Source organism: Schistocerca cancellata, chromosome 1 (genome assembly GCF_023864275.1).
Source record: "Schistocerca cancellata isolate TAMUIC-IGC-003103 chromosome 1, iqSchCanc2.1, whole genome shotgun sequence".
NCBI lineage: Eukaryota > Metazoa > Arthropoda > Insecta > Orthoptera > Acrididae > Schistocerca > Schistocerca cancellata.
The window spans coordinates 1,065,901,637-1,065,923,385 of record NC_064626.1 but is presented as its reverse complement, the minus strand read 5'-3'; the positions used below and the strand labels follow the sequence as shown (position 1 = coordinate 1,065,923,385).

General features: G+C 42.2%; 1 protein-coding gene and 1 pseudogene across 1 annotated transcript in view; both read right to left on the bottom strand.

Moving 5' to 3' along the window:
• LOC126127127 (homeobox protein orthopedia) overlaps positions 1–21,749 on the bottom strand; it is a 387,997-nt gene that overhangs the window by 187,896 nt on the left and 178,352 nt on the right. The window lies entirely within an intron of this gene.
• On the bottom strand, positions 6,746–6,863 carry LOC126102431 (5S ribosomal RNA; annotated as a pseudogene).

Below are 21,749 nucleotides of genomic sequence, written 5' to 3'. Positions count from 1 at the left end.
TCGATCCTTGGGGAGGATAATTGTAAAAAATAGCGTGAGTTCCAAATTGCTACCAGCAGTCCAATAACACGAAGTCTTTGGGTAAAGTGTTAAAAAGAATTGGGTACAATGGGCGAGCAGCCGCTCGTGAACTACAAATTTCTTTAGTTAGCGCTCACACTTCAGGTGGTGTAAAGATCGATACCATTGGACTGTGGGCGACTGGAAACGAATGATTTGGAGTGACGAATCACGCTACATCCTGCGCCAATTGGATCGAAGGATTTGGTTTTGGCGAATGCCTGGACAACATTACCATACGTAATGCCAACAGTTAAATACGGAGGAGGTGGCGTTATGGTATGGGGATGTTTCGCGTGGTTAGGGTATGATCTGTTTACAGAGCTTAGGAAAACGCATAACGCAGAAAGACACAAACACTTTTTACAGCATTGTGGACTGCTTACAGTAGGGGAACAACAAGACAATGCAAACTGTCCTAAAGTAGCATGGGTGAGGCAGTGGTCTACGGATAATAACATTTCTGAAATGGACTGGCGTATCCAGAGCTAGAATGTCGACTTCGTTCCAGAGCTCACCGTCCAACTTCAGTACCTCCTCTGAGTTCGGCTACTGATGGGTTTCCATTTCTCCATAGACATTCAGACACCTCATTGGAAGTTTCCCCAGCCGAGTTCAACACGTTAACGAAGTGATAGGTATTACACCATGAAGATGATGCTTCAAAATCTTTTTTTTTTCTAATGGTTCCTTTGAAATCGTTTCAGAAAAGTTACAGTGCAGTTGGCGCGCAGACTTTTCCATTCACGCACTATAGCTGAGGCTGGCAAGGAGCGTTTCGTTTGTAATGGACGAAGCAGGAGCTCAGTACGCGACTTAAAGCTGAGGCGGTCGCTCCTTCAGACAGAGGAGTGTACTCGCCCAGAGCTGAGAACGAAATGCGTTTCTACGCATAGGCCAAGTTATCTTGCGCGACCATACACAGAAACAATACGTAAACAATGTGCGTAGTTTGATAGTATATTTGTATGTTATTGTACGCTCAAAAGCTGCGCTCTTTGTTGTTGTGGTGGTCTTCAATCCAGAGACTGGTTTAATGCAGCTCACCATGCTACTCTATCCTGTGCAAGCTTCTTTATCTCCCAGTACCTACAGCAACCTACATTCTTCTGAATCTGTTTAGTGTATTCATCTCTTGGTCTCCCTCTACGATTTTTACCCTCCACGCTGCCCTCCAATATCAAATTGGTGATCGCTTGATGCCTCAGAATGTGCCCTACCAACCGATCGCTTCTTCTAGTCAAGTTGTGCTACAAATTTCTCTTCTCTCCAATTCTATTCAATTCTTCCTTATTAGTTATGTGATCTACCCATCTAATCTTCAGCTTCCTTCTGTAGCACCACATTTCGAAAGCTTCTACTCTCTTCTTGCCTAAACTATTTCTCGTCCTCGTTTCACTTCCATACATGGCTACAATCCATACAAATACTTTTAGAAACGACTTCCTGACACTTAAATCTACACTCGATGTTAACAAATCTCTTTTCTTCAGAAACGCTTTTCTTGCCATTACCAGTCTACATTTTATTTCCTCTCTACTTCGACCATCATCAGTTATTCTGCTCCCCAAATAGCAAAACCCATTTACTACTTCAAGCGACTCATTTCCTATTCTAATTCATGCAGCATCACCCGATTTAATTCGAGTACATTCCATTATCCTCGCTTTGCTTTTTTTGTTGTTCATCTTATATCCTCCTCTCAATACACTGTCCATTCCGTTCAACTGCTCTTCCAAGTCCTTTTCTGTCTCTGACAGAATTACAATGTCATCGGCGAACCTCAAAATTTTTATTTCTTCTCCATGGATTTTAACACCTACTCCAAATTTTTCTTTTGTTTCCTTTACTGTTTGCTCAATATACAGATTGTATAGCACCGGGGAGAGGCTACAACCCTATCTCACTCACTTCCCAGCCACTGCTTCCCTTTCGTGTCCCTCAACTCTTATAACTGCCATCTGGTTTCTGTACAAATTGTAAATAGGCTTTCGCTCCCTGTATTTTACCCCTGCCACCTTTAGAATTTGAAAGAGAGTATTCCAGTCAACATTGTCAAAAGCTTTCTCTAAGTCTACAAACGCTAGAAACGGAGGTTTGCCTCTCGTTAATCTATTTTCTCAGATAAGTCGTAGGGTCAGTATTGCCTAACGTATTCCAACATTTCTACGGAATCAAAACTGATCTCCCCCAAGGTCAGCTTCTACCAGTTTTTCCATTCTTCTGTATGAATTCGTGTTAGTGTTTTGCAGCCGTGACTTATTAAACTGATAGTTTGGTGATTTCCACATTTGTCAACACCTGCTTTCTTTGGGATTGGAATCAATATATTGTTCTTGAAGTCTGAGGGTATTTCGCCTGTCTCATACATCTTGCCCACCAGATGGTAGAGTTTTGTCAGGACTGGCTCTTCCAAGGCTGTCAGTAGTTCTAATGGAATGTTGTCTACACCCGGGGCCTTGTTCGACTCAGGTCTTTCAGTGCTCTGTCAAACTCTTCACGCAGTATCATGTCTCCCATTTCATCTTCATCTACATCCTCTTCCATTTCCATAATATTGTCCTCAAGAACATCGCCCTTGTTCTTTATGGGACACCAATAGCAACATGTTCTGCCCATTAGCAAATTCGGGGAGTGCGTTGGTGCGCAGAGCGGCAGCCGGCTGGAGTACAGTGGCGGGTGACTTGGCAGGGGTGGGTGGGTCGCGGCGCAGTTCACTCGGTCGCCGTCTGAGATCTCTCGCCTCGCCTCCCCCGCCGCCCACGCACGACGTCGCCCAGGTGGGGCGGGCTGGCGCTCCATAGACGCGGCGCTCGCAAATCCGCTGATCCCTCGCAAGGGCGGAATGTAATTCCGGCGACCCCGCGCCATCTTCCTGCCTCCCCGCGCCTCCCCTCCCTCAAACACGCACCGGGCCGCGGCAGCGCTCTCCGCCCCCCTTTTCTTCCTTTTTCCACGCAGAGAGGGCGCTACAAGGCACATGTGACGTAATAGGAAAAGAGATTGTGTTTGTGGTGCGAAGGAAAACAAAAAAATCCAATCTGTCTGTATGTCCTCGCCCTTCCCGTTCTGTGCATAGGCGGAAATGTGACAGATGGGAAGGGAAGCCGTGATCTGCAGATACGCTAGCAGTGACAGATGCTAGAATTGTCGTTTACTGTTAGTCAGTCCCAACTTCATTTCAGGATAAGGCCCCAAGTCAGCAGAAGCATGCTCTCGGCGATTTCTTTGAAGTTATTGGGACAGCCTATTCTTTTACATGAATCCGCATGACTCTTGCAAACGTCTCGCTACATTGCCGACTAACAATCTGCTGAAATAACAAAATTCTTGTAAATTCCAGGAAACTGAAAGAAACGGTATAACATTGTTGATGCTATTATTTTGTTATTTTCGTAAAGATTACATATCTGGTGTCTGTGTTCGGTGACGCCTGTGTATAACAAGGGTAGAAGGACGGATCCTCAAAATTACAGACCAATATCCTTAACATCGGTTTGTTGCAGGATTCTCGAACATATTCTCAGTTCTAATATAATGAATTTCCTTGGGACAGAGAAGTTGCTGTCCATGCATCAGCACGGCTTTAGAAAGCATCGCTCCTGCGAAACGCAACTCGCCCATTTTTCACATGATATCTTGCGAACCATGGATGAAGGGTATCAGACGGATGCCATATTCCTTGACTTCCGGAAAGCGTTTGACTCGGTGCCCCACTGCAGACTCCTAAGGTACGAGCATATGGGATTTGTTCCCAAGTATGTGAGTGGCTCGAAGACTTCTTAAGTAATAGAACACAGTACGTTGTCCTCGATGGTGAGTGTTCATTGGAGGTGAGGGTAACATCTGGAGTGCCCCAGGGAAGTGTGGTAGGTCCGCTGTTGTTTTCTATCTACATAAATGATCTTTTGGATAGGGTAGATATCAATGTCCGTCTGTTTGCTGATGATGCTGTGGTGTACGGGAAGGTGTCCTCATTGAGTGACTGTAGGAGGATACAAGATGACTTTGGACAGGATTTGTGATTGGTGTAAAGAATGGCAGCTAACTCTAAATATAGATAAATGTAAATTAATGCAGATGAATAGGAAAAAGAATCCCGTAATGTTTGAATACTCCATTAGTAGTGTAGCGCTTGACACAGCCACGTTGATTAAATATTTGGGCGTAACATTGCAGAGCAATATGAAGTGGGACAAGCATGTAATGGCAGTTGTGGGGAAGACGGATAGTCGCCTTCGGTTCATTGGTAGAATTTTGGGAAGATGTGGTTCATCTGTAAAGGAGACCGCTTATAAAACACTAATACGACCTATTCTTGAGTACTGCTCGAGCGTCTGGGATCCCTATCAGGTCGGATTGAGGGAATTCAGAGGTGGGGTGCTAGATTTGTTACTGGTAGGTTTGAACATCACGCGAATGTTACGGAAATGCTTGAAGAACTCGGGTGGGAGTCTCTAGAGGAAAGGAGGCGTTCTTTTCGTGAATCGCTACTGAGGAAATTTAGAGAACCAGCATTTGAGGCTGATTGCAGTAAAATTTTACTGCCGCCAACTTACATTTCGCGGGAAGAGCACAAAGATAAGATAAGAGAGATTAGGGCTTGTACAGAGGCATATAGGCAGTCATTTTCCCTAGTTCTGTTTGGGAGTGGAACAGGAAGAGAAGATGCTAGTTATGGTACGAGGTACCCTCCGCCACTCACCGTATGGTGGATTGGGGAGTATGTATGTAGGTGTAGATGAAGCCGGGTAGTTTTGTGGCCAGAGGACTAGGGTAAACTCATTCTGGTTCTCTTCGAAACTTCTATGTACATTTCGAGCTGTGTGACAAGTTGCATTGCCCTACTAGTACGTGCCATCGTGCTGAGGAGGAAAAAACTTCATGTAGGGGTAGATATGGTACCCAGGTATAGATGCACACTTGTGTTGATCCATTGTGTCTTCCAAAATGACGAGATCACCAGGGGAATGCCATGAAAACATCCCTCATACCATAACTCTCCCTCCTCGGGCCTGGCGCTTCCTAAGATTGTTGCAGGGTGTCTCTTGAAGACGTTTCACGCCGTAGATGTCAATGGCTATCTGTCATCTGGAAAGGTCACCCATCGCTACTCAGTGGACGTCCGGTAGTGTGTCAAGATGATTCCTTGAAAACAGCCACAGTTGATTCATTTCATGATCTTCGTCCAGTTAAGCAATTGTTTCTCTCTAATTCCGCTGTCTAATTCAGCTAAATCACCTGTCACCCATCACGCCACGAACTAAACCGGTGAAGACTGATACACCAACGGACAGCTGGCGTGAAGAAAATTGTTGACCTCTTCAAACTTGTAAAATTCTGAGGAAAGGCCCCTATGAATCCAGGCTTCTCTGCGAAAAATTGCTAACATCTTTGTCTGTAGACAGATTAAAATTTTGCCTTACGACCACGACTAGAATACTGATTCCTTCTTGCGACGAGCGATTAATAGCTTAGCCGAGTAGAATAGTACATTAGCGTTTGTATTCCCGTATGACGAATGTTATGTCTCTATCCAAGGATCATCTTATCCGCTGACGACACAAGGAAACAGATAGTGATATTTCAATTGTCTGAACCACGTCAACGACGTATTAATGTATGAGTGCGGATGACATCTGCTGTCTGTGTGTACGAGATCATTTCAAAAAGTAACTGGAATTTTGTAATTACGTCTGTTGTAAGTTGTTAGTCTGATTCACGCGATTTTTTGTTGCTGTATCAGTAAATATATCTGAAAAGTGTTTGTATACTGTTAGCGATATTGGATATTTAGTCTGTTGTCAGCTGTGAAAGAGGTTACACGTGTTTTGGTAGAATCTGTGATTATTTATTTTGTATAAAAATTTATCAGGGAACTTGCATAAAAGTTTGCTGTATCAATTGAATAAAGGATAACAAAGTCTTAGAAATGTTGAGTATTGCTTTTTGCGTGACAGCAACGAGTAGAGCAAGTGTTTACGAGCGGTATAAGCGTGAAGATAACGAGCAGCCTGGTCGCCCCAACACATCATCAACTGATGAAATCGTGGAAAAAAAGAAATGATTGTGAACGATTTCCGAGCCATAATCAGAGAAGCCACTGATGATATTGGCATATGAATTGGTTCATGCCATGGAATATTTTCAAGTGCTTTGCGTATGAAACGCATAACAGCAAAGTTTTTGCACAAATTAATGAATTTCGAACAAAAACAGTGTCGAATATAGGTCACTCAGGAGTCGCTAGATAAATTCAACAACGACACGTAAATACTAAAACGAGACGAAACATAGATTTACAGTCATGATGTCGAAACGAATGCTCAATCGTCCCAATAGAAGCATTCTGGATCGCCTAGACTCTGCGGACTGAAAAAGTTCGTGAAGTACGGTTAAATGAGAAGGTTAGGCACAGGCGTTTTCCGATTTTAATGGCATACTGCACCGTGAGTTCTTGTTGCTAGGTTGAACGATCACTAAGCACTCCGTCTTCAGGCCACAAGTCGCCCATCGGGACAATCCGACCGCCGTGTCATCCTCATATGAGGATGCGGATAGGAGGGGCGTGTGGTCAGCACACCGCTCTCCCGGTCGTTATGATGGTTTTACTGGACCAGAGCCGCTACTATTCGGTCGAGTAGCTCCTCAGTTGGCATCACGAGTCTGAGTGAACCCCGAAAACTGGCAACAGCACATGGCGGCCCGGATGGTCGCCCATCCAAGTGCCGGCCACGCCCGACAGCGCTTAACTTCGGTGATCTGACGGGAACCGGTGTATCCACTGCGGCAACGCCGTTGCCTGAACCATCAGTAAGGAGCACTACTTAAACGTTCAACCCAGTTCGCGTGAAGCAGTCCGAAAACAAATCGTCCAGATCTGTAGCGAAATAATTCACGGTGTTTGCACTACGATAATGCATCTGCTTGCACTTGCTCGTGAAAATTTGTCCAAAGACAGTACTGTAACTGTACACCAGCCCCTCCGTATTAGGCAAACATGGCCCCAAGTGACTTTTTCTGTTCCAAGAATTAAAGAGAACTTTAAAGGGCCATCGTTTTACAAGCCTAGATGAGAGAGCGGAAAGTTATTCCAAAGATCGAGTTCCAGAAGTACTTCGGGGATAGGAAAAACTGTTGTCATAACTGCAGAATATAGAGTTATAGATACATAAATAGAATTCTATACAAAAAAAGACAAAAGTTCCTGTTATTTTTTTTAAAAACACTTCGTGGAAAGAATTTTAAGAACCACTGCTTCAGTCTTCAAATGGCTTTCAAACATTACTCCGGATTGTAGTGTGAATTAATACTCTTGAAAGATAACCTTGCAGAATGGGATACCCACTGAGATTACCGACAGTCTATGTCAGCTATTAACCGAATTTTTATTACAAGTAGTAATAAAGAGAAACTGTCCAGCCTAGCTAAGATTATATCGTTTTATTTTGCTTCACTTTGAGCAGGATAGGCTACTTTGGAAATTTCACTTTGATTTAAATTTTGTTGCAACTCACCTCTATTTTGACATCTACCCTTGCTCAACAATGTGAGTTCGCGATGTTTGTGTCAAAACTGCCCTCCCCAACTATGCTACTTCTCAAGCATCGCTCTGTGTAAGTTAGTGGCTTGTTTCCATAGCGCTGACATGTAATCATTTCTATACCGTTCGCGACATTAGGGAGAATTTGTTACGGGACAGAAGGACAATTCAAAAGAAGCTTTTCAAGATGGCATGGTGAAATTGAAAGACTGCGGGAACAGGCGCGTGGATAGTGCCGGTGAGTGCTTTGAAGTAGTCAAGGAGTAAATTTCTGCAAGCTGTACATATTAAAAAATAAAGTTCAGTATATTTTGAAGAGGCGTTGATACATTAAGGAAGACTTGTAACTATAGAAATATGACAAAAAGCACTTCATACAAAAGCGACACAGCCTCTGGAAAGGAAAAATCTTTACCTACTGCGGTCACTACTATGCCACACATGCAAGACCAAGCTGACACATGAGGATATATTTTAGTGTAGTAGACCTTCCGGTAATGAAAACTGCCGATGTGTAAAGCCGTCGCGAAGTGACAGGCCATTCGTCACACCCTGAGTGTTTTGGTGGCGGCTGAAGCGCAAACAAGTTCTTACCTCGAACAATCCTTTTCTCGTTTCTGCCGCTACAAAGCAGGCACCAGTATACATTAACATGCCGATATTTAAGCTCTTTTTTTTAAGCCATTATGACGACCATTCGTCTGGTACTCTGGCCAGCCTGACTGTGGTTTTAGGTGGTTTTCCAGGCTCGTTTAGGCAAATGCTGACCCCAGTCTCTGTCTCAGAAGATACGATTCACACACCGTAAAGTTACACTAACACACACAATAAAGTTTACAAGATTCACAGGGAGGCGGTTCATTCGACTTCCTTCTTCGATGTTATTTGGCGGCTGTGGCGACACGAAGGGCGCCTCGCTACAAAGTTAAAAAGAAAAATGCCAAATCATGAAAAAGCGAATCCCGTACAACAGGTAAACGCTAGGACAGAAGGACAGAGAAGGAGAGAGAGAGAGAGAGAGAGAGAGAGAGAGAGAGAGAGGGAGAGAGAGAGAGAGAGAGAGAGAGAGATCCTATACCACATCTAATCTTATATAGGTCTAAGTTTTCATCTCTACGTAACTATTAGACCCAGCGTTCTCTACAATGTGTTGTGCATATGCTAGTCTTCTTCTGTACCTACTACTATTCTTCTCTACTGTTGCTCCCATCGCCATTTAGCTATTCGTGTATGTAGTTGCAGATGTCTTTTAACCGGTCTCCTCTTCGATAAAGGTATACAGTAACTTAATTCCGAACCTCTTTCTTTTAGCACTTATTCATTTCGTACTTCACCTATCGACGTAATCTTTAATATTCTTCGATAGTACTACATTTCAAATATTTTCATTTCCTTCTTCCTCGACTTTCCTATGGTCCATGTCCCACATCCTCAAAAAGCATTGAATCATATGTGTACTTTCAGGAACCCCTTCCACATTTTCATATTTGATATGAATACAGCTCTTCTCCTGAAGGAATCTTCCGTTGTCAGTGTAAGACTACCACTGAGATCTCCCTTGCTTCAACCACATAGTACAGTCTTGTTTCATAGAAAGAAGAACTATTTTACTTTTTCTCTAAAGTGTCGCATCCACGTCTGCTTTATCTTCAAGCCATATTCTGTACTAAGTATAGGCGGGCTTTGCGGTTTACTCATCAACAGACTTTAGCGGGTTTGGTGGAATATCCATCACGAATTTCTGCCATCAGAGATCAAATCCAATTGGTTGGATGTAATCAGCGGGAAGGTTCCAAGAAGAGTGAAGTTAAGAAATATAAATCCAACAACAGATCCTCTCTACAGAAATGGTTATTTACACTATACCGTGGTACATAGATTCATTTGTCCAGATAAAAATGCAATTTGGTCGTGGACGAGGAAGACACTGCTTCAATTATCAGAGGGAACTCCACCACCATAGAATTGAATGTCATTTTCCAGCCAGACTTCTTCATGTTCCGGACTTGTTCATTTCCGTATGTGGCTCATTTCAATCACCACTGTATAACCACAGCCACTCCGGCATCAGCATCATTGGATCGTGCGACAAAGGTGTGGCAGAAATTACGTTGAGCGGTTCCGAAAGGTTTTAATCATCTCTCTCGTTTTGTACTGACAGGAAACGCAAATTGAAATTCAAAGAGGAACCCCGACGTTGTTGGAGTGCTAGTGGTCTTTATTAACCGTAAGGAATATCGCAATACCAGAGTTTCTCATTTTCGACAAGAAGAATTATTTCAAGAATTAACACTAAAAAAGAAAAAGAAGAGAACAAAATGAAGAAAAATTGAAGACTAGCGTGAGAAGATAGCCATAGAACACAGCTTTGAAGACAGGCAGCATGGGCTACAAGGGGAAAAATGCTTGGAATCTGAAATTTTTCAAGCTCGAATTCTGGTCAGACCTTGATTTTTTTCAGTTTGCCTTTCCCCTGGCCTTCCCCTTACAAAGATGTGAAGATGTGCCCATAACTTCAAGTTCCATATTAAAGTATCTCCTTTCTCTGGCCGGATTATTGGGGTATCTCAGGTACACACAAAACGCCGAAGTGGCGTCGAGTTAAGGCGGCTTATCATCCCTCTCGAAGGACTCTCAGCCAGTCACGCCATACGACAATAAGCGTCTGCAGAAATTTTCCCAAGGGAAAGAAAGCTTTCGAAATTGCCAGTTTTGTTACGACTCATTAGTTTAGTATGAGATCGTGTCGTGTCCTAGGAAATAAAACTGACAGTTAGTACCGAAGCTAACCGTGCATTTAATGTTTAACAGTTATCCAGTCAGTACTTTTAGTTGGCAGATTCCTGTTACACCTTAAGGGTAAGCATACTTCATTATTATATAAGTATATAAGTTTATTTTTTTTATATTATTAATGTGAACCAAAATGATCCTCGTATCACTGATTTGGTACGTTATTGTGTACTCATGGAAACTGGACTACAGAATGCATGACACTACGGCTGGATGTCGCTGGTTTACACACCTTGTAGATTAAGAAGGTCCAGAACACCTTTTCGACCTCCATATTTCATCGTTTTTGCCCTTTTACAGTTAAAATTTGCGACCTTAAATGAAGTGCAGATGAACACATCTACATTACAGCATGATTATGTTCTTGATACCCTATTACAATCGCTTTACTGTGTAAACCTGAATGAAGTCTCAGCAAGTCTGTTGAGATTAAGATGTGCAGCAGGCGACGGATCTGTTCAAAATGGTTCAAATGGCTCTGAGCACTATGCGACTTAACTTCTGAGGTCATCAGTCGCCTAGAACTTAGAAATAATTAAACCTAACTAACCTAAGGACATCACACACATCCATGCCCGAGGCAGGATTCGAACCTGCGACCGTAGCGGTCGCTCGGCTCCAGACTGTAGCGCCTAGAACCGCACGGCCACTCCGGCCGGCACGGATCTGTTCTTGTGGGAATTGGAGACGGGTACATTGCAACTTTCTTTTTCACCGTACTGGATGTTGGTAACAGTCACTTTCTATAGCTTGTAAAGTGCCATAAAAGAAAGAGACAGCGAAAAGATCGCGTACAACAAAGGTTCGTGCCCCTCAGGACAGCAAATCCGCCACTATGACAATAAAACAGTTTAATTTCCTATGAATGTCTGATAACCAAATAGTGTTTACCAAAGCAAATGTGCTTCTCCTTGCATTCGGCAATTCTGAATTTGAGGTTGAGTAAAACGAGATACTTATTTATTGGAGAACGTGAGATTTCTATAGTGAATAACAATGTGTCACCCATACTCCAGAAAGTGGCAAGTAGCCCCTTTTGCCTCTTTCATTCCCCTTCCATTGTTGACTCCTATGCGTTCGGGCACTTATCTTCGTGCTAAGTGTGCTGCCCATTTCTGTCAACAGGTGTATATTCGTTTTCGTTCCTTTCGGCCGGACGGGCTATGGCGTCTGCGGATCTTATCATTTGTACCTGTTCCCCGTAAACTATTAGTCCTCTTCCGAAATTTTCTTCACATCCTTCATTGCTTCTTCGTCGTACAAGTTGAACAACAGTGGAGACAAGCAACAGCCACACCTTTAACCGTTCTTAACACGAGATTGTCTTTCTTAACCTTTCACTTGAGTTTTGTACGTACTTTAGCACCAGTGTCCCAAGTATAGTAAACATCTTCTTACACCTTACACTGCCTAAGGCTTTAACTAGATCCATAAATACTAGGAATGGATCATTCTGTTTCTTCTGTCTACCTTGTATTATTTCTTATGCATGGTACCCTGTTGCTGCGTAGACCCAACAAACTGTATAAAAAGCATATTATAGCTATAATAGTCTGTCAGAGCTGTTTTTTAACATAATGTACAACTCACAAATACGACCAGTCCGGAATAAATAAAACTAAATGCAATGACTGTGACATGTTCTACATCGGACGAACAGTACGAACATTTATTAAAACATGCAAAGAGCATATAAACAAAAGCGAAAACAACCTCTACAAATTTAGTATGTATCTTCAAGGAAATCAACATTGTGCAGTAGACATATGCACTGATCTTTCCATGCTTCATAGAGCCGAAAAAGGAAGCTATATAGACATCTCAGAAGAAATAGAAATGCATACACATTTGAGAAAAAATCGAAATAAAATTTTAAACAAACAGAACTTACAAACAAAAAAATGTTTTCAGAAGTCTGGAAAAATTCCTATCACTAATAAACAATTCAGAACAGAAAATTATTCTCAGTTTTACGTATTACACTGTATTACATTACATTAGTACTTGTTCCATAGATCAGAAATACGACATATCGTAAAGATGTGGAATGTGTCAGTTTAACATATTTTCTTTGTCCAATATATATTTTTACAGTTATTACTTCATATCTAAAAATCCAACTTTTGAGTAGAAGGAGTTGTCATTCATAAATTCTTTTAATTTGTTTCTAAATGTTGGTTGGCTATCTGTCAGACTTTTAATGCTATTTGACAAATGACAAAAGATTTTTGTGGCAGCGTAATTCACCCCTTTCTGTACCAAAGTCATATTTAACCCACAATAGTGAAGATCATCTTTTATTCTAGTGCTATAGTTATGCACTTCGCTATTATTTTTGAATAGGGATGGGTTATTAATAACAAATCTCATAAGTGAATATATGTATTGCGAAGGTACTGTGGATATTCCGAGTTCCTTAAATAAATGTCTGCAAGGTGATCTCGGGTGGGCTCCAGCCATTATTCTTTACACACTTTTGTGCAATGAATACTTTTTCTCTGAGTGATGAATTACCACAAAATACCATGTCATGTGAAAACAGTGAATGAAAACAGGACATAGAAGGCTAATTTACTGATATCTTTATCACTATAATTTGCAATAACCCTTATACCAAAGTAGCTGAACCTAACCATTTCAGCAGATCATCAATGTGTTTCTTCCAATCCAATTTATCATCAATGCACAAAGCCAGAAATTTTGAATAATCTGCAATAGCAACAGACTTATTTTAAACGTCTATATTTATCAACGGTGTTATGTTATTTACTGCACAGGATTGTAAGTACTATGTTTTGTCAAAATTTAGTGAAAGTCAGTTTGCAGAGAACCACTTAATAATTTTCTGGCAGACATCGTTTACTATTTCCTCAGCTGATTCTTGTTTGTATGATTACTACACTTGCATCATCAGCAAAAACAACTAGCCTTTCATCTTCATGAGTGGCAAGTCATTAATATATATTCAGAACAATAAGGGACCCAAGACCTTTGGTCCACCATTCTTGATACCTCCCCAGTTAGAGGACTCTGCTGACTTTTGCAGACTATCTGTACTGTTAATTTCAACCTTCTGCATTCTTCCAGTTAAATATGAATTAAACCATTTGTGCACTGTCCCACTCATACCACAATACTTAAGTTTATCTAGATAAATTTCATGATACACACAGTCAAAACCCTTTGATAGATGATAAAGTATCCCAGTGAGTGATGCTCAGTTATTCAGCGCATTTAATATTTGACCTGTGAAAGGATGTATAGCATTTTCTGTTGAAAAGCCTTTCTGAAAACCAAATTAAAATTTCGTTAGTACTTCAGTTTTACAAATATGTGATGCTACTCTTGAATACATTACCTTTTCAAGGATTTTGAATGAATCTGTCAGAAATGAGACTTGGCAGTAGTTGTTAGCATCAGACCTATCCCCTTTTTGAAGGCAATGGTTTAACAATAGCACATTTCAGTCTACCTGGGAAAATGGCCTGTTCCAGTGAGCTACTACAAATGTGGCTGAGAAACCTAATTATCTGCTGGGAACAAATTTTTCATACTTACGTGCCATCAATTCTATGTGAGCTTTTACTTTTGAGTGAATTTATTATTTTCCTAATTTCAGTAGGAGACGTGGGTTGAATTTCAGTTTTATGGAATTACATAGATATTGCTTCTTCCATATAGTGCCTTGCATTTTCTAATGAATATCTGGATCGTATTTTCTCTACAACACTTAAAATGATTGGTAAAAATTTTTTCTACTTGTGACGTTTTGCTAAATTTTCATTGAGTTTGACAGAATTGCAGTCTTCCTGTGCCCTCGATTGCCCTGTTTCCCTTTTAATAATATCCAAAATTGTTTTCATCTTGTCATCTTAGACATAATGCTTAAACTTCTGGACTTTCTAGTAACTTTTCTTAATACAGTGCAGTAGTTTTTATAATGTTTCACTGTTTCTGGATCATTACCCCTTCTAGCTATAAGATAAGTTTCCGTTTTCTGTTTACAATATGTTTTTATCCCTTTAGTAAGCCAGGATTTCTTAGATGGTTTCTTACAATTACGTTTCTCCGTTTTCTTATGGATACAGTTTTCAAATATACTCACAAAGGTATGAAATAGGTTAAATTTCAAATTAGCATCAGGTTCCTTGTACACCTCATCCCAGTCTAACTCTTGCAAGCTTTCCCTAAAATTTGCAATTGTTAAACCGTTAAGTGAATGCACTATTTTGGAGGACAGTTTTGCATTATTATGTGGAGGTATGTCATATAATGTAATTAGCAGTGCATCATGACCAGACAGACCATTCCTTACAGGAAAAGTTTTTATTAGATTAAATTTATCTTAGTCTATAAAAACATTATCTATCAGTGTACTGTCTTCCTGTACCACCTGTGCAGGAAAATCAATAACTGACGTTAAATTGAAAGAATCAAGTAATACCTCAAGGTCAAATTTTCTATCGGGCTCTTTCAGAAAATCTGCACTGAAATCCTCAGAAACAATAATTTGCTTCCCTGTTTATGACAGACAGCACAACAAACAATCCAGGTTTTTAAAAAATTATTGAAAATTTCCTAGTGGGGGCCTATAAACAGCTACAGTTATAAAAGTACCATTATTTAGTCTAAGCTCACAGTCATCTGCTCCTATGTGTTGCTCTATACAAAATTTATAAGTTTCAAAATTTTCATACTATGACAAATTATAACATATATGGCAACTCCTCCTCTCTCCATAGTGTCTCAACTTACATGTGCTGAAGGCTTATATCGGCCTATATTTACCTTTTCCATACTTATGATTATATGATGTTCAGGCAGGCATAGTACATCTATTACAGCCTCAGTTTCTAAATCTTATAAACAAACAAGAAGCTGATCTACTTCGTTCTCTAATCCCCTGATATTCTGTTGCAATATACTAACATTATTTTTCAATGAACTTCAATGAGACTCTTGTGATATTTTCACATCTCTATTACCTGCCTGTCTGAGCTTCTCATTAAGCTTAATTTCATTCAATATTGAATCAGAAGAGGTACTCGCATGAGTTTCAGCACCTCCCTCAAAGATTTCGCCATCATTCCAGGCAATTTACCCTTTCCTTACCTACTGAGATAAAGACCATGTCTTGTGAAGTACAACCAACCAATATCATCAACAGAATCTAACCTACGCCTGACAAAGTAACTGCCTGAAGTGGCTGATCAAGCTCCGTATTGACCCTCTTGACAAAGCTGTTCATTTGGGGCCAATCATACCGCATGCAAACAGAAACTAAGCCAACACTTGTACGTTTCGTTGCAGATGCTATTTTTGCCAGGTCACCTCAATATTGTAGCCCTGATACCTATCAACACTATTTCCCGCTCTACCCACTATCACTACATGATCCTGCTGTGTAAAGCATAAAACGTGGTTCATCTAAAAAGGGCCAACCGTCGCGGCTCCGTGGACGTTCATTTGTGGTATTGACGAGCAGATTCCAGCCTTCGTCGCCGTTAGACAGCAGTTGGCATGGGTGCTTGAACAAGGCGCCTGCTGAAGATGTCCACAGGCAGCAACGTTCGCTGAACGGCCATTGAGGAGACAGACGCTGTTGGTAGCCCCTTGGTTCATCTGCGTGGTCAGTTGCTCAACAGACGGACGTCTCCAGAATGAGATTTTCAGTCTGCAGCGGAGTGTGCGCTGATATGAAACTTCCTGGCAGATTAAAACTGTGTGCCGGACCGAGACTCGAACTCGGGACTTTTGCCTTTTGCGGGCAAGCGCTCTACCAACTGAGCTATCCAAGCACGACTCACGCCCGGTCCTCACAGCTTTACTTCTGCCGGTACCTCGTCTCCTACCTTCCAAACTTTACAGAAGCTCTCCTGTGAACCGTGCAGAGCTAGCATTCCTGAAAGAAAAGAAATTGCGGAGACATGGCTTAGCCACAGCCTGGGGGATGTTTCCAGAATGAGATTTTCACTCTGCAGCGGAGTGTGCGCTGATATGAAACTTCCTGGCAGATTAAAATTGTCCCGAGTTCGAGTCTCGGTCCGGCACACAGTTTTAATCTGCCAGGAAGTTTCAGATGGACGTCTGTTTGCCCGTGCATACCTCGTCCACGCAGCCGCTTTTCACCTTGTGATCTATGGCCCGTGCTACAGCATAGTTGGCTCGTTGCAGGGTTTGACAGCGCCATTTTGCCATGCGTGGTACACGCTAACCAGCGCGGCATGAGAGGAGTTTACAAACGTAGCCGTTTCGGAAATTACTTCCACTCTTGGCCCGTAAGCTAACGAACATGCCCTTTTGGACGTCAGATAATTCGCTCCCTTTCCGCTTTACCACGACGACTGCACTGTTTCCAGCACCCTTCAAAAAAGTGAGGCACCCTTCATTGTAAGCGAGTACACTTTACGAAAAAATTTGTATGTGAACTGTTTAAATCTAAAATCAATTTCTGGAAACCAACACGGTGTAATACCCCACTGACGTAAATGTAAATGTCGTATGGCATTGTTAGCTGAGAAATTCCACGTGATGGGTTCAGCCGCCTAGCGGAAAGGATGTTCTTCCTCTGCGCACAGTGGCCCTTCCTTTGCGGATATCTTAGAGCTGCGTCCTACGTTCTGCTATATTTGCGGATGCGTGTATATTGCATGTTATATGGTAATCATGACAGAAGGGGAAGGCTGAAACTCGGTCCTGGCACAACCCACTGAAAGTAGTTCCATTCATGATGCCTTATTAATAACTGGCCATTCCTCCGTTGGGTGCTGTTGTTGTTGTTGTTGTGGTCTTCAGTCCTGAGACTGGTTTGATGCAGCTCTCCATGCTACTCTATCCTGTGCAAGCTTCTTCATCTCCCAGTACTTACTGCAACCTACATCATTCTGAATCTGCTTAGTGTATTCATCTCTTGGTCTCCCTCTACGATTTTTACCCTCCACGCTACACTCCAATGCTAAATTTGTGATCCTTTGATGCCTCAAAACATGTCCTACCAACCGGTCCCTTCTTCTAGTCAAGTTGTGCCACAAACTCCTCTTCTCCCCAATTCTATTCAATACCTACTCATTAGTTATGTGATCTACCCATCTAATCTGCAGAATTCTTCTGTAGCACCACATTTCGAAAGCTTCTACTCTCTTCTTGTCCAAACTACTTATCGGCCACGTTTCACTTCCATACATGGCTACACTCCATACAAATACTTTCAGAAACGACTTCCTGACACTTAAATCAATACTCGACGTTAACAAATTTCTCTTCTTCAGAAACGCTTTCCTTGTCATTGCCAGTCTACATTTTGTATCCTCTCTACTTCGGCCATCATCAGTTATTTTGCTACCCAAATAGCAAAACTCCTATGCTAGTTTAAGTGTCTCATTTCCTAATCTAATTCCCTCAGCATCACCCGACTTAATTCGACTACATTCCATTATCTTAGTTTTGCTTTTGTTGATGTTCATCTTATGCCCTCCTTTCAAGACGCTGTCCATTCCGTTCAACTGCTCTTCCAAGTCCTTTGCTGTCTCTGACAGAATTACAATGTCATCGGCGAACCTCAAAGTTTTTATTTCTTCTCCATGAATTTTAATACCTACTCCGAACTTTTCTTTTGTTTCCTTTACTGCTTGTTCAATATACAGATTGAATAACATCGAGGAGAGGCTACAACCCTGTCTCACTCCCTTCCCAACCACTGCTTCCCTTTCATGCCCCTCGACTCTTCAGGACTTATAGTTGAGGCCTAATTTTTGGCAACGTCTGGCGCGTTTTCGTTGTTTCATTGTTGTACGTTGAAGCAAAATGGGGTCATTTCAGGAGAAGATACAAACAGTGCTTTGATACTCAGAGTTTAACTGTATTATTATTTTGCGAAGGCAGTTTCGTTCTGTTTATAAGAAAGTAGCACCAGACACCAAGAGGGTAACATATGGCTTAGGCTGTTTCCGGACACTGGCTGCATTCGGCCGCTGCTACTTTCTTATATACAGAACGAAAGTGCCTTCGCACCGTAATAATGCAGTTAAACTCTGAGTATGAAAGCAAGCAGGGGTGCGGCGTGTCTCTCAAGAACAAGTCGAGAATATCTTCCACGCGTTCTAGTGAAGTCCACGCAAATGAATTCGTCACGCTTGACAGAAACTTCAGATGCCACGTGCTACTTTTTATAAAGTCCTCAAAAACCGGTTGCGCTTGTATTCATACAAGGTAAAGATTCTGCTGGCCATTAAGCCCGATGGAAAGCAATGGTGATATGGATTTGCATGTGCAATCCGTAACCGATTCAATCGGAATTTTTTTTTTTGACAAGGATAATGCTTTTTGATGAAGCCACATTGCATGTTTTTGGATTTATGAATAAGCATAACTTTCGCGTTTCAGGCTAACAGAATCCACACAGTACCAGGAAAAGCTGCGAGATAGCCTGAAAGTTAACGTTTTGTGTGGCCTCGTGTGCTAATTGGAGCTTTCTTCTTTGCTGAAGAGACTGTTACAGGAAGGACATACATAGACATGGTGCAGACGTGTGCTTTTCGCCAGGTTGAATAATAGAAACCAAAACTTTGGCTTCAACAAGATGGTGCTCCGCCTCACTGATCGTTAGGCGTTCGGAAAACTGTGAATTGAATATTTCCAGGATTCTGGATAGGACGTGAATGGCCTCCACGTTCTCCTGACATCATATCATTGGATTTTTTTTTGTCTCTGGGGTACCTGAAGGACAGCAGGTTCTCCACTGCAGAGCGAGACCATGAGTACTTCGGTACTCGGATTGTGGAAGTCATCGCTCCGGACATTCTGCAGCGGACCTGGGAGGAATAGACATTCTTCGCGTCAGCACAGCGGCTCACGTAGAAGTATTGTGATTTGATAATGTAATTTTTTTTTAAAACGTAGCGTGACATACAAGTTCTTTTTTTTTTTGAGATGACAATAAATATATTTCATTTAATTTTGCGTTGGGAGCTAATTGAAAACCGTGGACATCGATGTAAACATCCCGTATATAGAATGTAATTCTTCGTAGCAGCTATATAAACAAACAAAATCATTTTTAAATAGGAATTTTATGTGTCTGTTCGATACAGCTGCCCCACATAAGTGTAGTGCGATATTCATTTTATCGATATGCATTAGCAGAGGCAGTAAAACACGAAGAGTAATCAATACAATGATTGTCGCATTAGACTAATTTTAGACCGCTCGATCGAAAGGGCATTTAAAATTCCGCTTCTAAAATCATTTTGCACTAACCAGATCGACTGTTTCCGTCGGCACCAGGCGTCGCAAGAAAGACCTGACGAGCAGTATTTATTTGGCCTGCTCCATCTACACGATGCAGTAACTAAATTGCAAATATCTGCCGCAATATCAGAAAAAATGCGGCTGTCTGCTCTTAGGAGTGACACCCTGGTGCTATATAAATATTACTACAGGAACTGCTGTAAAGATTTTTACAGGGTTTCCACTAACAGACAGACTGACAGGATTGGATTGTTTGGGGGAGGAGACCAGACAGCGAGATCATCTGTTTCATCGGATTAGGGAAGGACTGGGAGGGAAGCCGGCCGTGCCCTTTCAAAGGAACCATTCCAGCATTTGCCTGGAGCGATTTAGGGAAATCACGGAAAACCTAAATCAGGGTGGCCGGGCGCGGGATTGAACCGTCGTCCTCCAGAATGCGAGAGACTGACAGGTTTGTGTAATTTATTACCGCTACGCCGGACAAGATATCCGGTACGTCACATTTTCCGACCAAGAAAGTTTGCAGGAAATGGAGCCAACTTTCATTCTGATCTAACCTCATTTGATTCCTCGTGAGTGTCACATAAACGTGTCGCGTGCGGGCACTGAAGAGAAACTCTCATGACAACTATTCTCGCTGTTTGTGACGCTGTTACAACAACAAAAGTGTAATTGTAATGCATACGACAGGACAATAATGTAACTGTAATGCATACGACAAGGTCAAGTGCAATTACGTAACTATGCAGATCTGTACAGAAGATGGGAGACGCCGTTGTTAATGTAGCACCTGCTGCGAGTTGTGCAGATAAGTAAAATTATAGCGAAACTGTGCATTTGTGTAATTTTATCAGCGTCAGCAGGCCAACACTGAAATCTGAACTTTCGCTTTCCCTCGCCGGCTTTCCGAATCTCATACTACTGCATGTTTCCTTCTCCGGTTTCCCTGAAGATTTGCATCGTCATCTTAGAATCACCCTGCTTAGCACACACTGTACAACACTGTCAACTTCTTAACATTTCTTAGACAAGTACACTTGATAACGGCTTGTTGTTTCCCGAAACGATCTGAGAAACTTTTCAGTGACTGAGACGGATGTTAGCCTCACCAGAAACAAGTATTAGATGTGTGTGGGACAAGTCTAACAACAGCATGCAGGAAGGGAGGGTGGCCTAGCCTAGGCGGCCGCTGCCATGCGGCTGCTCTCACCTTTGCGGTCCCGCGTGCGACTGCGGGCGGGAAACGTCATCTGGCTGTGGTCGACGCTCGACACCGACATGGAGTGGCCGTTGTCCCGGAAGTCGCCAGTCTCAGCCCACACTGAAACAACGAGCCGACGTCACACGCCGTCCGCCCCGCCTCGTACGTGTAGCAGTGACACTCGAGTCCCCAAAGTTCCTGGCCGTACCTTCCGTAGAGTGCGGACACTGTGTACGTGCTCGTTGGAGTCTATCCGCCAACACCAAACGGGTACATTGTTTACTTTTTCTTGGGTCGCGTCATTAGCAATCAGAATATCATTTCCAACTTCTGTAAACTAAGGAAAAAAGGAAATCCACAACAGCGGCACACTTGTTCTCTGTCAGTATGTACAGCTGCGCAAGTCGTGTCCACAAAGTTACTGTACCGTATCTTCTGCACACTGCAGGTACTGCCTGTACGCCCGTTAGACTCCATCCGCCAGGTTTACCAATTTAATTGACACACGTCGACAGTAAGTTCCATCTTCGAAAGCCCAACAGGATTTTGTACGAAGGAACTTAACAAAGTAAGTTACACAAAATACACTCCTGGAAATTGAAATAAGAACACCGTGAATTCATTGTCCCAGGAAGGGGAAACTTTATTGACACATTCCTGGGGTCAGATACATCACATGATCACACTGACAGAACCACAGGCACATAGACACAGGCAACAGAGCATGCACAATGTCGCCACTAGTACAGTGTATATCCACCTTTCGCAGCAATGCAGGCTGCTATTCTCCCATGGAGACGATCGTAGAGATGCTGGATGTAGTCCTGTGGAATGGTTTGCCATGCCATTTCCACCTGGTGCCTCAGTTGGACCAGCGTTCGTGCTGGACGTGCAGACCGCGTGAGA